The 12,455-nt window shown below is 38.3% G+C and overlaps 1 protein-coding gene and 1 long non-coding RNA gene across 3 annotated transcripts in view; one reads left to right on the forward strand and one right to left on the reverse strand.

Annotated features, from left to right (window-relative positions):
- The window catches only part of PTPN1 (protein tyrosine phosphatase non-receptor type 1), an 88,163-nt gene that overhangs the window by 22,251 nt on the left and 53,457 nt on the right, over positions 1-12,455 (forward strand). The window lies entirely within an intron of this gene.
- The window catches only part of LOC112540678 (uncharacterized), a 32,659-nt gene continuing 22,465 nt past the window's right edge, over positions 2,262-12,455 (reverse strand). For both annotated transcript variants that reach the window (XR_015798477.1, XR_003084750.2), the window contains one exon: positions 2,262-2,683. This is a non-coding gene — a long non-coding RNA (uncharacterized LOC112540678). The remainder of the gene's footprint in view (positions 2,684-12,455) is intronic.

Below are 12,455 nucleotides of genomic sequence, written 5' to 3' on the forward strand. Positions count from 1 at the left end.
TGTATAGGCATGGTTTAGAGGGAAGTGAGTTCAAAGCAGGAAGTGACCACAAAAAGTATGCAAATATATATACGGAGAGAGAGAGAGAGAGAGAGAGAGAGCGAGCAAGAAGGAGATGCAACTTGCTCAGGAACACTGACGTTGAGCTGTGAATATACGCTGGGGTTGCAGTTCCAGTTCCACAGGAACAAAAATAAGTTGAAGTATTTTACTTTATTTCTAAAAATACTACGTGTGCAAGTGGTGTCTTTGCTTTCAGCAGGCAAGACTACAAACCTAAAAATAAGAATCTAGTAAGAGGAGAAAGAAACAGGCAAGCAGGAGGAGGGAACCCATATAACTTTGTCTTGAGCTCTTGCACAAAAAGGTGGGATGTAAATTTGACACATTAATAACTACTAGCAATAGTAGTATTGCCTCAAACTGCCATAGCACTACTTATGGAAGTTGAGAAGGCCATTTTGGAAGCTGTTCTGCTTCTGTCTTTTACACCAAATCCTTTAAAAATGTGGTTTCAGTGCCAGTTTCCAGGGGAGTAGTCACGTTCACCTGTAAAAACATATTTTTTAAGATTGACAAATTTATTATGGCATAAACTTTTATGGATTACAGTCCATTTCATCCAAAATGCAGGATATTATTCTGAAGTAGGAATATGTACATCTTCATGCTGTTGGAAGAGAGGAGAGGATAGTAAACAGTAAGGGCAATTGAAAATGAAGTACAGATGGCCCAGTGATAATTATCTATTGATAGCTACTCAGTTGTTGGTTGTGATAAGAAAGCTTTCTATTTGTTTAATCCATGGGCAGTTGAACTGGACTTTTCAATTTTAGCTAAGTTGTTTCACAATGGAGTCTGTCTTTATCGGTATTTTGCTCAAGAGTGCACATTTCACAATCAGTCATGAACTGTCCTGTGGATTTAACGTGTTCTCCTGCATTGGGGTTTGACAGATTTGTATCCAGTTGTTATGATGGGAGTAAAAAAGGGCCATTGAGATATGTATTAATTGTGAGATTGCTGACAAATTCTGTATTAGAAATAATGAACACCTGATTTTCTAGATGACATTACTAGATCTCTCTAATAGTATTGCCAGAGCCAATGGATGGATAAAAATGGTTTTAAGGATATAATGTAGGGTTTAGGGGACGCGGTGGCGCAGCGGCTTAATGACGCTGAAAGTTGCCAGCCAGAAATGGTTGACACTTCAGCGGTTCGAGCCCAGCTCCGCGCAGCAGAGTGAGCTCCTGCTTCCTCCCCAGCTCCTGCAAACCCAGCAGCTCGAAAACTTACGTGAGTAGATAAATGGGTACTCTCACCCTGGTGGGAGGAAAAATGTTGGCGGCGCTTGCACGGGAGACGGGACCAAGTTGCGGGCAACGCGGAAGCCGCGCACGCCCGAAAAAGGCGCAAAACAACGGAAACCCCGCCTCCTGCGCTCGCCAGCTGGGCTCTGCTCTAGGAAGGAGGCCATGGCAAACCACTTCCAAAACACCTTGCCTTGAAAACTGCAGGGACTCGTCCAGTCGGTCACAATGGAGTGCGGATAAAAAAAATGTAAAAAAAATGTAGGGTTTGGATCCTATATCAGTGTTGTGCTGGTGCAGTGCAGATATAGGCTGTGGTTGGCAAGCTGTCATTTTACATTGGATGGTTGTCCATGTGCCAATGGAGGCCCACCACTCAAGTCCTAGGAAAGGAACGCCATTGTCCGGGATGATTTTTAATTATATATTTTGAGTAAAGTGCAGGTAATGCTACCACCACATCTGTAGTACAAAAATCCAGACAGCCACTAGAATAACAATAAAAGCTATAGTTTTCTGTATCCCCCAGATTTTTGCGGCCCAGATATGGTATTCCTAGATAACACATAGTGTTATTTTTCTGTCTTCTTAGCCTATCTTGTAGATTATTCTTGGTACCAATCTGGTCCCACTGATAAGGATGCCATATTGTATTTATTGTTTCATGACTGTAGTATCTTTATTATAGTCACTGACCAGCATTTTATACAATTTTTGTAAAAGGGTTACAGGGCTCACTTTAAGATATATTGACATTTCTAGATGACTAATAGAAATAAATAAAACAAGTCAAACACTATAAATGCAAGTAATGGAATACTAAAGAATCTAAAAATTTAAAATTAATTGACTACCTTATAAAACTATTTTGTGAATAAATACATTACTAAGTCTGTCTGTCTGTCTATCAATCATATTATGCTCAGTGACCAGGGAGATGCAACCAAAAGACATAAAAACAGAAAACAGCATAGAAAGCATAAGAACATTTTATATATTTATAAAATGTTAAAATTTGGAGAGTGTTTTTCTGCAGAAAGCTGTGGTAGCTGAAAGAAATTTTGTAACTCTCCTGGAAATGTTATGGTTCCGGTCCAATAGTAGAAACCAAATAAAAATTATCCTCAGAACAGGTGGAACTTCTGTTAGCAAGCAGAGTAGGGCACAAACTGGTGTAGGAAGGACACGGAAGGAACATGTGGGCTACAGTCTCAGATTCCACCAGGTCACAGGGCAGTATTTATTGCTTCTTTGGGTGTTTATTATAGTTTGCGAAATGACAGGTGTATGTAGTTTGTTGTGAGTCTCTGAGGGTGGTTGAGTAGATGTAGTTGTTCCATACGGTTTGATTGTAGAGGTGGCAGGTAGTTCTGTGGAGAGTGGAAAGAAAACTGGGTAACCATTTACTCTGATTTGTAAACCTAAGACCTATGTTAGTAAACTGCCCAAGTACAAATACAAGCTGAAAATCACAAAGCTGTTCCCAGACCCACTTTTCTAGTAGGACAGAGATCTCCGACTTCCACAGCAAAGCTAACACATTCCCTGTATTTGCAAGCATGAATTCTGAGAGATTAGGTTTTAACCTGGAAAGTCCTGGGCCTTGCTGATGTGTTTTCCATGCACAGACTTGCCTTGTTTTGAACATAACTTGCACGGTTGACCTGAAGATGAGACAAGTCAAGAAGTTTGATTCTCTGATACTAACATTCGAGTAGAATATTAAAACTGGAATAATCCTTTTTAAAAACTCTGGCAGGAATCCAGCAACCTTGGTTGCAATGTGATTTCACTTCTGGGGTGCCAAAAGATATAATTAAAAATCAACACAATGTTTTAATTATAATTAATTGACAGAAGTGGTCACACTGTCATGTGACTTCAGCCATTTCATTAAAAACAAAAACAACCTGGACTTCAGTGGACACCATCTGGCAATACTGTCCCATAAGCACTAAGGTGCCATAAGAACAATGCTTCAGTTACAATGTTAAGCCAGGATGCGTTGGGTGTCATTGAAAATCTGAACCATACCAAGCAAAGTAAGCCTGGGAAAAGTGGTTGCCAATATACTATCACTGAAAATCATTGTTAGAAGCACTTTTATGTACATATCTTAGATACAAATCTTGGCTTATTTTAGCAGGACCTGGCAGTCTCTTGAGCTCTTTTGAGGTGCTCAGAAAGGCATAGTACTTTTCCCCAAATTTCTCCTTTTTCCTAAGAACAATCTTCATTCCCTATGTAATCTCTCCCTCACCACAAGAGAAAAATCACACCTTACATAACAACCCACAATTATCCCCTGCACAATGTTCCACAAGCAGAAAAACAAAAACAAGTTTCTAGCAACAGAGACACCCATAGAGGAGTGCCAGAATGTCAAGATGGCAACCACAATCATATGACTGAAGCCCTGTCCTTTTTTACATATGTTGCACGAAACCTGCGTATATATCTATCTCCAAAAAACACACAGGACAAAAACACACACATTAACAAACTACCCCTGATTTTAAGGTGCCTTGTTTTTCTGCCTTTATGCCAGGTATTTGAATTGCCATTGTTTTTAGTTGTGTGTTTCCAGGCTATGGAAGGGCACAATCCTGTACATGTCTACTCAGAAGTAAATTCTAGTTCAGTCAATATTGGATTGCAACATTTAGCAGCAACAGCTCAGTAATTCTTCTTCCAATCACTTCTTAGGTTGTCGCTTAACAACTATCTTAATTCCAAAGGAAGCATTTAGTTATCTTGCTCTTGCCTATACAGGTAGTCCTTGCTTAACGATGATAATTGGGACTAGAATCTCCATCGCTAAGTGATGCAGTTGTAAAGCATAATGTCACATGACTGTGCCAGTTGCCAAACACCCAGATCACAAGACCACGGGGGCTCCACGACAGCCAGAACTTCGAGGACCGGTTATAAGTACTGCTTGTTCAGAGCTGTTGCAAATTTGAATGGTCACTGAACGAGTGGTCGTTAAATGAGGACCACCTGTATAATTGCTTTATGCTTTTTCTTTAACCTTTTCCATCATTTTTTCATCATTCAGCTTTGACACATACTCTTTTCTGAATTTGTAGGTTCCTTTTTTTGCTTTGCTCCAAGATACAGTATTCATTATTCCTTAGTTGTGGTAGAAAAATGTTTCATTGGAGGCAATTGGAACTTTATAACTGAGAATCTTAGGCTGTTTTGGAGATAAAATGGTAGCATTCCATAATATCATTCCAGAAGAGTAAGATTTTTCTTGGAAGCATTTATCATGTACCCTGTAGATGAACATGTAGTTTGAGCTGCAGATGTATCCAGTCTGACCCATTATAGAATACCTTAGCTTTGTCTGAAAGAGATTTATGTAGCTACTAATTGGAAAGTAAAGAAGACTTAATTAAAATATTTTAAAAAATAAGGTTTTTTTTTCAGGTAGATCTGTGTAAAGGTTTTATCAAGTAATATGATTGTACATATTGTGACACAGGACAGATTAGATTAGAAAATCTAAGATGCGTGTGAGGCAGTAGATAGTTGTAACCCTGTGGATCCGAGCCTTGATCTCCTCCCACCTCTATCATCTTAACTGTTAGCTGAGAGAGTTCTTTTGTGACTTTATCTTGCTGTTTTAGGTTGGATCTCTTTCTTTTTTGGTGGGGAAAATTCCAAACAATCTATGTCCTTGGCTTCCATGCCAGGGGCTCTAGAATGGCAGCTATTGTAAATTTTGCTAGATGGATTTTTACCATTGTTTTCTTGGATTTATTTTTCTGGTTCTAATTCTTCTTTTAAATGATCTGTATAGTATTTTTAAAGATTAATATATATTGTATTGTTCTGTGTTTTCATGATTTTTTAAAAAAGGAATATGAATGTGTTAAATCAAACCTTTCCTAACTTGATACCCTCCAGATGTGTGGGAAATTAACAGCATAGCATTCTGGAAGCCATAACCCCATCTCCGCCCCTGGGAGAGGCTAGGTTAAATAAAACATTCAGTATTTCAAATTGATTGTGGTGGTGGTGATGGTGATGATGATGATGATGATGATGATGATGATGATGGAATCTTGCTTGGTAGCTTATTTAATTAATAGATTAAACAAAATAAATGCAAAAAAGTAATTTCATCTCCTTTCTTAACATTTCAAAAATCATGAAATAGGTTCATGAAGAAGTTTATCCAAGGTCAAAAAAATCATCAGAAGTCAAGCCCCAAATCTAGAGAATTCTTAGAAATATAAGAATCTATTCCATTTCTGCTCTATTCCAAGCACTCATGGGAAATGTTTTTAATTTGGCAGTACAGAAACACTGCTTCATTCCTTACTCTTCTGGCAAGTTATTACTGTTTTTATTAGCAAATCAGTTTTCTCTCTAAAAATGCCCAGCATTTGACCATGTATATTGTTTTATTTGGCGAAGAGCCAAGGTATTACCTTTCCCTGTATTTAAGTGAGAGATTGTGATGTTATATCACTAGACTGTTGAAAACAATCATGTTTGAAACAAGCATTTGATGTTTGTAAAACATGCAAGATTTCATTTGTATTGCCTTAGAGATGAATCAACCTGTTTGCTCTCAGCGTTTGGACATAAAATCTGCTGTATCCATTCATGAAATCAGTGAAATGTGTTATTTGACTAATATATAGCACAGCCTGACACAGTGTTTTTGACCATTTCCATTGAGCTGGATTTATTTACTGTGATAGACATTTGTGCTAGGAGCAGACCTACTGAAATCAGTGAGACTTAAATTATTCATGGCTAACTTCTCCCTTTGATTTCAGTGAGTCTTAGTTAACCATCTACACAATTGGTTCCAACCTAATGTGCACTTTGGCATATGAATAAGATAATGCAATTTGTTGTGTGTGTGTGGGGGGGGGAACCTTACTGGACATTCAGAATTTACAAAGCAGCTCATAGCTATTACATTGGGCTGAAGTGTAAAGGGTATTTTTACACATTTTTCTTCATTTGAATATTTTCTAATAATTTCACTAGATTTTATAAAAGAAGAGCAAATACCTGCTCTTTTCTGTCACTGTGGTTTGAGGGTAGCCTCCATAGTTGTTGGGGTTTAGTTCTTGTTTTGCTTTTGCTTGTATGGGTCTGGAAATCAAATCTAGGATGTAAAGCAATTTTTTCAGCCTACCAGAACTCTTAGCCTACACACCAAAGCAGCATATTCAGTGGGTTGCTGTTTAAGAAATGGGGGTTGTGGTCAACACAATAAGTAGAGGAGGTATGTTCCCTCCATTTAGAGCTCCATATCAGCCCAAAGAAAAGCTTAAAAAGAACATGGCTTGCTACTCCTTGGAGTGCTTATAAAAGATCGGTGGAAATAGCTTGAACCGCTATGTGCTACTTTCAGCTATTTGTTTTCAGGAAAAGAATGTGAATTCAGGCTATTTCCATCATGCTTTTGAAATGTCCTTGTTTCCATCCAAAGCAGTATTCATGCTTGGTAGCAGAAACAGGATTTCTACTACTTATGTTTAGATGCTGATAGTAGGGTCAATAAAGATCAGTCCTTACTGGAAGGACAAGTCATATTTAGGTCTTCCTCTTGCCAAAAAGATAACTTAAAAGGAAATGCATTATTTCCAGTCTTGATTCCCAGACATCCTCTTATTTTGTTCCTCTGGATTAAAGCCACAAGAGCAAAAGCTCCTGTTTAACTTGAATGCTCAGGAAAAAGTAAGGGTAAGTCCATAGCTTTCCCAAAGGATTTTTTTTTAAGGCAAAATAAATATTTGGGAAATATAAAGCTTAAAGAAAACCGCTGGACTCGGTGGACGGAAACAAGCAGATAATCATTCTGACAACAACTATTAGCAAAAGGAATTTCTACCACAGTAGTCTGAGACCTAAAATGTCGCGCAGCAAATTGCATACTTCTTTCTGGTGACCATTTGCTTATCGCCAAGTATTCATTCAGCTAGAAATTACAGTGCTATCGTTTTCTACTTGGAAGTTCAGTAAATTCCCCCTCTTCCATTTTAGCAGTTTTAAAACAGGTGAAATCTATATTTGCAGCTATTTCCACTTTTGTTTTAATGTTTGGAATCCAGATTTACACGGGGGCCAACAAGTGGCAAGCATACAGCATTGATAGCATCTTCAATCTGGGTTTAGGATTTAGAAGTACCCTTTCTGGTTAAGTGACTTTGAAACAAACCATCTCAGCATATGCTACATCTAAGTCCACTTTTAGGGCTGTTTCTTTATCCAGTAGTACATCTTCCTAGGATGGTACTAGGGAGCATTAGAAAGTGTGACCTCACTGTTGAGACTTGGAATATGTGAACTGGTTTCTGCTACTAATTTCTCTATAGGCATTGAAGGACAAACAGTGGAATTCATGTTATAGTCCTGAAGTGTAGATGCAAGGAAAAATTCTAGCTTCCACTGAAATAATTTGTTTCAGCTGTTTATGGTACCTTAAAGCAGATTTTCCCAATACAGTGCCTTTCAGATATGATGACTGAATATTAAGGAAAAAACGTCCTAACAATAAGAGGGGGTCAACAGTGGAATCGGTTACCCAGAGAAGTGATAGGCTCCCTTTCACTGGATTAAGCAAAGATTAGGGATTCCTACACCAAGCAGGGGGTTGGACTTAATGACCTCAGTGGCCCCTTGTAACTCTTATTATAGCATTTCAGCTCCCATCATGCTGGGTGGAAATTGAAGTCCAACCTACCAGGAGGCCACCCAAGTCAGGGAAAGCTGACACAATTCTTATTATGGGTATAAGACAGCAGACTAATTTTGTGGAGGAAGAAACAGTTGGTACCCACGCACATAAGTACCGATGCAGATCATATTTTCATTCTTTACTGTTTCTTCTCTGTTTTAAATTGGTAGACAGACATGCTGGTGCCTTCCAGATGTTTTAGACTCAACTTATGTGATCTCTGTGAGTAATCATGCTGTCTGGGGCTGATTGGACTTGAACTCCAAAACAAGTGGAGGTCACCAGGTTGTCTATCCTTGTTTGAAATAAATGTGTATCTTTTGACAGCACCTTTCTTGCCATGAAAACAACAGTAAAGTATTCGCAAGAAACGTGTCAGTCACAACAGGTTGTAGCATGCAGAATAACATTTTTGTAGAATGAAGCAGCTATTTAACACTTTTGAACATATATGTTGGTTCCTTACTTGCTTCATATTAAAAGTCTCAGTTGCAAAACCCCAATTATGCTACCCTTACCAAATGATTATACAATGCTGACATGAGCAGAACTATAGTTGCTTCAACTATATGAATAATGATGGTTAGCAAATAGGAAATCCTAACTACTTTTGTTAGCCAAACAATGACAATTCAGGCATCTTTCTAGCATCAACTGAGAGTTTCTATCTTGCCTAAGATTTTCTCACTGAACCATCAGAAATGGAGAGATAAATCCTAGGAAGTTCAGTGGCTTCTTGAATATTTCCTTCTCCACAATAGCCATAGATCCAGGACCTGGGAGTCCATGAAGTGGGTCAAAGGAAACAGTGGGTCAAAAGAACACAACTGGTAAAAACTAAAAGTCATTATGCTCAATATTACAGGGAAATATTGCAGTTAGACTAGAATAAGAATATGTCTTAAGAGTCACTTATATGAGTGATCCATGTGCCAGTCAATTTGCTAATTCAAATGCAGATTTAATAATTGAATGAGGTAGTTTTTCTAACCTTTTTTTCATGGAAATCTACCTAGGATTGAAATTGGGACCTCATTGATGCAAACCTATGCCTTTCTGGCAAGCCAAGATTCCAAATGTGTTCTCTTCTGGATTCAGTTAGGGCCTTAATAGACTCTGGATAGTGCTGGAATCTGAGGATATGATATCCATGATGGGAGACATGCAGGAAGAATGGGTCCTGTAGTTTAGTTCCTGGGAAGCTACAAGAGTCCTCTCACTGGTTTGTCATTTGTATGTTATATGGTTAGGTTTCTGCCTTCTCCACACAAAATTATTTCTTATTACAGGTACTCCTTGTTTAGCAACCACAACTGGGACTGGCAACTCAGTTGTTAAGCAAAGTGGTTGCTAAGTGAAACTGCGACTGTGCTTATGATCTTGTTTCAGCTTCCCTTTGTTTTACAGACTTGCAAAGGTTGTAAAGGCAAGGATTGGTTGTAAAGTTACTTTTTCATCACTGTCATAACTGCAGACAGTTACTAAATGAGGCAGTTGCTAAATTAGGACTACCTGTATAAGGCTTTTCAACCATTTAATTTTGCCTTGAAAAGGCCACGTTGCATCTCCCCAAATACTTACCTTTGCTTTACCTTTTTATGGCCCTTTCCAATGACTAACAGATAACTTGTGGAAAAGGAAGAATGATTTCTATTCATCCTTTCTCATGTGACTCCCTTCCTTAATGACCTTTTCTTTAACTACACTTCCATCGATTCTTATTGCTGGTTGCGATGTGAAATTGCCCTGCCAGTCTTTATCAGTATATTCTTTAAATTAAAATTATAAAGAATGTTCACCACTTCTGCTACTAAGGCTTTAAAAAGGTATCTCAGTTTTGATATTTGGATTGAGCTGGCTCTTGAGTTTCCTGCTTGCTCTGGCTCTCTGTGGATTTCTATCTGAAGAATTTGTACTAGTTCTATCTTTTCTCCCACTGTTAGTAGCTAAATGCAAGCTGTTTGTAAACTTCCACTGTTATTCTTTGAGCATAAAAAATGGGGGATGGAGAGATGGGAATTGGTTTGCAAAACTTAATTTTTCCCAGGAACTAGTCTGGCAGACCATCAAACAAGGTAGGCTTGAGGCCTCCAGTCCCATCTTGCACTTTCAGTCCCTCTAGCAGTTGCTGACACCTCTGCAAATACACTTGGCTCATATTTTTAAATTCCTGTTCCTAAATCATTCACAAATTGTTTATGCACTTCCTGTGTTTCCCCTGGCTCTAGCCCACTCACTACATTCCTCAGGTTTTGACCTTCTGTCTTGTTCTCATGACTTCCAACTGTGACTTAGATTATATGTTTAAAACCAAATTTCTCAACTACAGAACTCTCATTGTATTTTGCATTGTAATGCATTTGTAGCTTTAAACACTGATATGGTTGAAAGGGCGGATAAGGCAGCCCTAATAGCTGGGGGTTGGGGGGAGGGGAGGACAAATAAGAGAGACCAGGAATGGACTTGCATTTGGGGTCAAGGAAGTGGATCTGTGATCAATTGAAACCTTATGAAGAGATCCTTGAATGACCCCTATCACACTGAAACCTTGAGTAAGAGGTGAAGAAGTAAGATTTTACCGGAGGTGATAGAGGTAGAAAATTTAAGCAGGAGGTAAGAGAAACAATCCATGAAGACAGGAAATTGGGAGAAAAAAAGCAAGTGAATCTTATAGTTTATGTTTGGGAAGTGGAAAGATTCTACAAGAGCTCAGAGATTTGGACAATAGCAGTTAGCAAACATAGATTATGCAGAGGGAACATTGAGCATCAGGAGTCTTTTATGCCAAATTGTAGGGAATATTGTGTTGGATCCATAACTTTGTTTTTGTGCCAGCTTATGCCTATAATAGTCAATGTATGTAGGAATGAATGAGGATCCAGAGGTATATATTACTTTATAGCATCCCAAGTTGTGTATTGCCTCTGAGGAAATGTGTTCTGTGAAATAGTTTTGGACTGTATCTAGCCCAAGGCTTGTTTTTCATCTCAAGACACAAGCCTGCACACTCTCCATTTCTAATTTATTTTTACCATATTGACTATTACTGGCATGGGGGCACAACACTAGAGAGTTTCTTAATACCCAAACAAAGCAGAGGATATGGATATGGCTCAATGCTAGAAGGTTATAAGAGGATCTGTTAACATGAACAGGTGTTAATGCTAATATAGCAAAGAAAATTTACAAGTTTAACTTTAGACCTACTAGAAGAGTGTTTTATGTCTATAGTACAGATGGGGAAAACGCATACATTTAAACTTGTAAGTATTTTATAAATATTTAAAAAGCTAACTTTGAAAAAGGAGGAGGAGGAAGGAGAAGAAGTCCCCTTAGAACAGGGATGGGAAATCTGTGGTCCTGAGACTACATGTAAGCTTAGGTGCACTTTTTGTGGTCCTTATAGCCCTCTCCCCCCGGCCCCCAACATGGTAGCTGAAAATGGAAGGCACAAATGAAAACTATAGAATTGCAGATAAGAAAAAGGAAATAAAACCTTTCCACTCCCAGCCGTACTACCTGTGTGGCATGGCCCAATCTGTAGCTCTCAGTACCCATTCCCCAAATTGTTAGGAAGCACAGATGAAGCGGCAGCTGTTACCTTTCATCCATTTCCAGCCATAATTAATAATGAAAAAGATATTTTGCTAGGGGTCTTAGTGCATTTTTTTATATTAGTCTGTTCCCTAACTATCACATCTGTTGATCACATTTGTTGATTGCTGAGAGACTGGGCTGAAGGAGAATGTCTTGGCCTAAAGGTCCAGGTCCTTTGTGTCCCCAGGCCTTCAGTATTTGTATTTTATAAACACCATTGGTTATAAAATATGATCATCCATAAAAATAACACTGATAAAAAAGGGAGATCCTGAAAAATGCAAACAAACTCAACAGGAAATTATATGCCTGGCATAATAATAATAATAATATCTAAACACAAATATTTATTAAAGCTTTGCTTGTTTGGCAGAATGCAGCAAGATAGGGGCCATCTGAAGTGGAAATCCATAAATCTGGATTTTGTCGAAGCTTTTTTTTTGTTGGTCCCCATCACAAATCTTCCATTGCACATCTGTTATTGTACCATGTAATTTGCTCTCTTGTTGATTGAAATTTTGGGTTATTATGTGGTTGAAGTACTGTTGCTACTTGTTGATTTAAAAGCCAGGCATACTTTTTAGGTGAAGGATACACATACCACAAACAGTTTTCATTTGCTGATTTTGAATTGCAGACAAATATTTCTGTTAGAAGGAAGAGGGTTTGTCTTGCTGCTGAGTCTTGAAATGCAATAAAACACAAAGACTCCCATCTCCTCTTACGTTGAATTGAATTCCAAGGTTTGTTCTTTAAAGCAAACATGTTTTTAGGGCAGAAGACCAGATAACATGGTGGACTTCACAGATCTGAACGCCTTTGAATTTTGTTTTTTCTTG

The sequence above is a fragment of the Python bivittatus genome, unplaced genomic scaffold, assembly GCF_059951505.1.
Source record: "Python bivittatus isolate LINGU-HERP-01145 unplaced genomic scaffold, Pbiv_v1 ctg000700_np1212, whole genome shotgun sequence".
Taxonomy (NCBI): Eukaryota; Metazoa; Chordata; class Lepidosauria; order Squamata; family Pythonidae; genus Python; species Python bivittatus.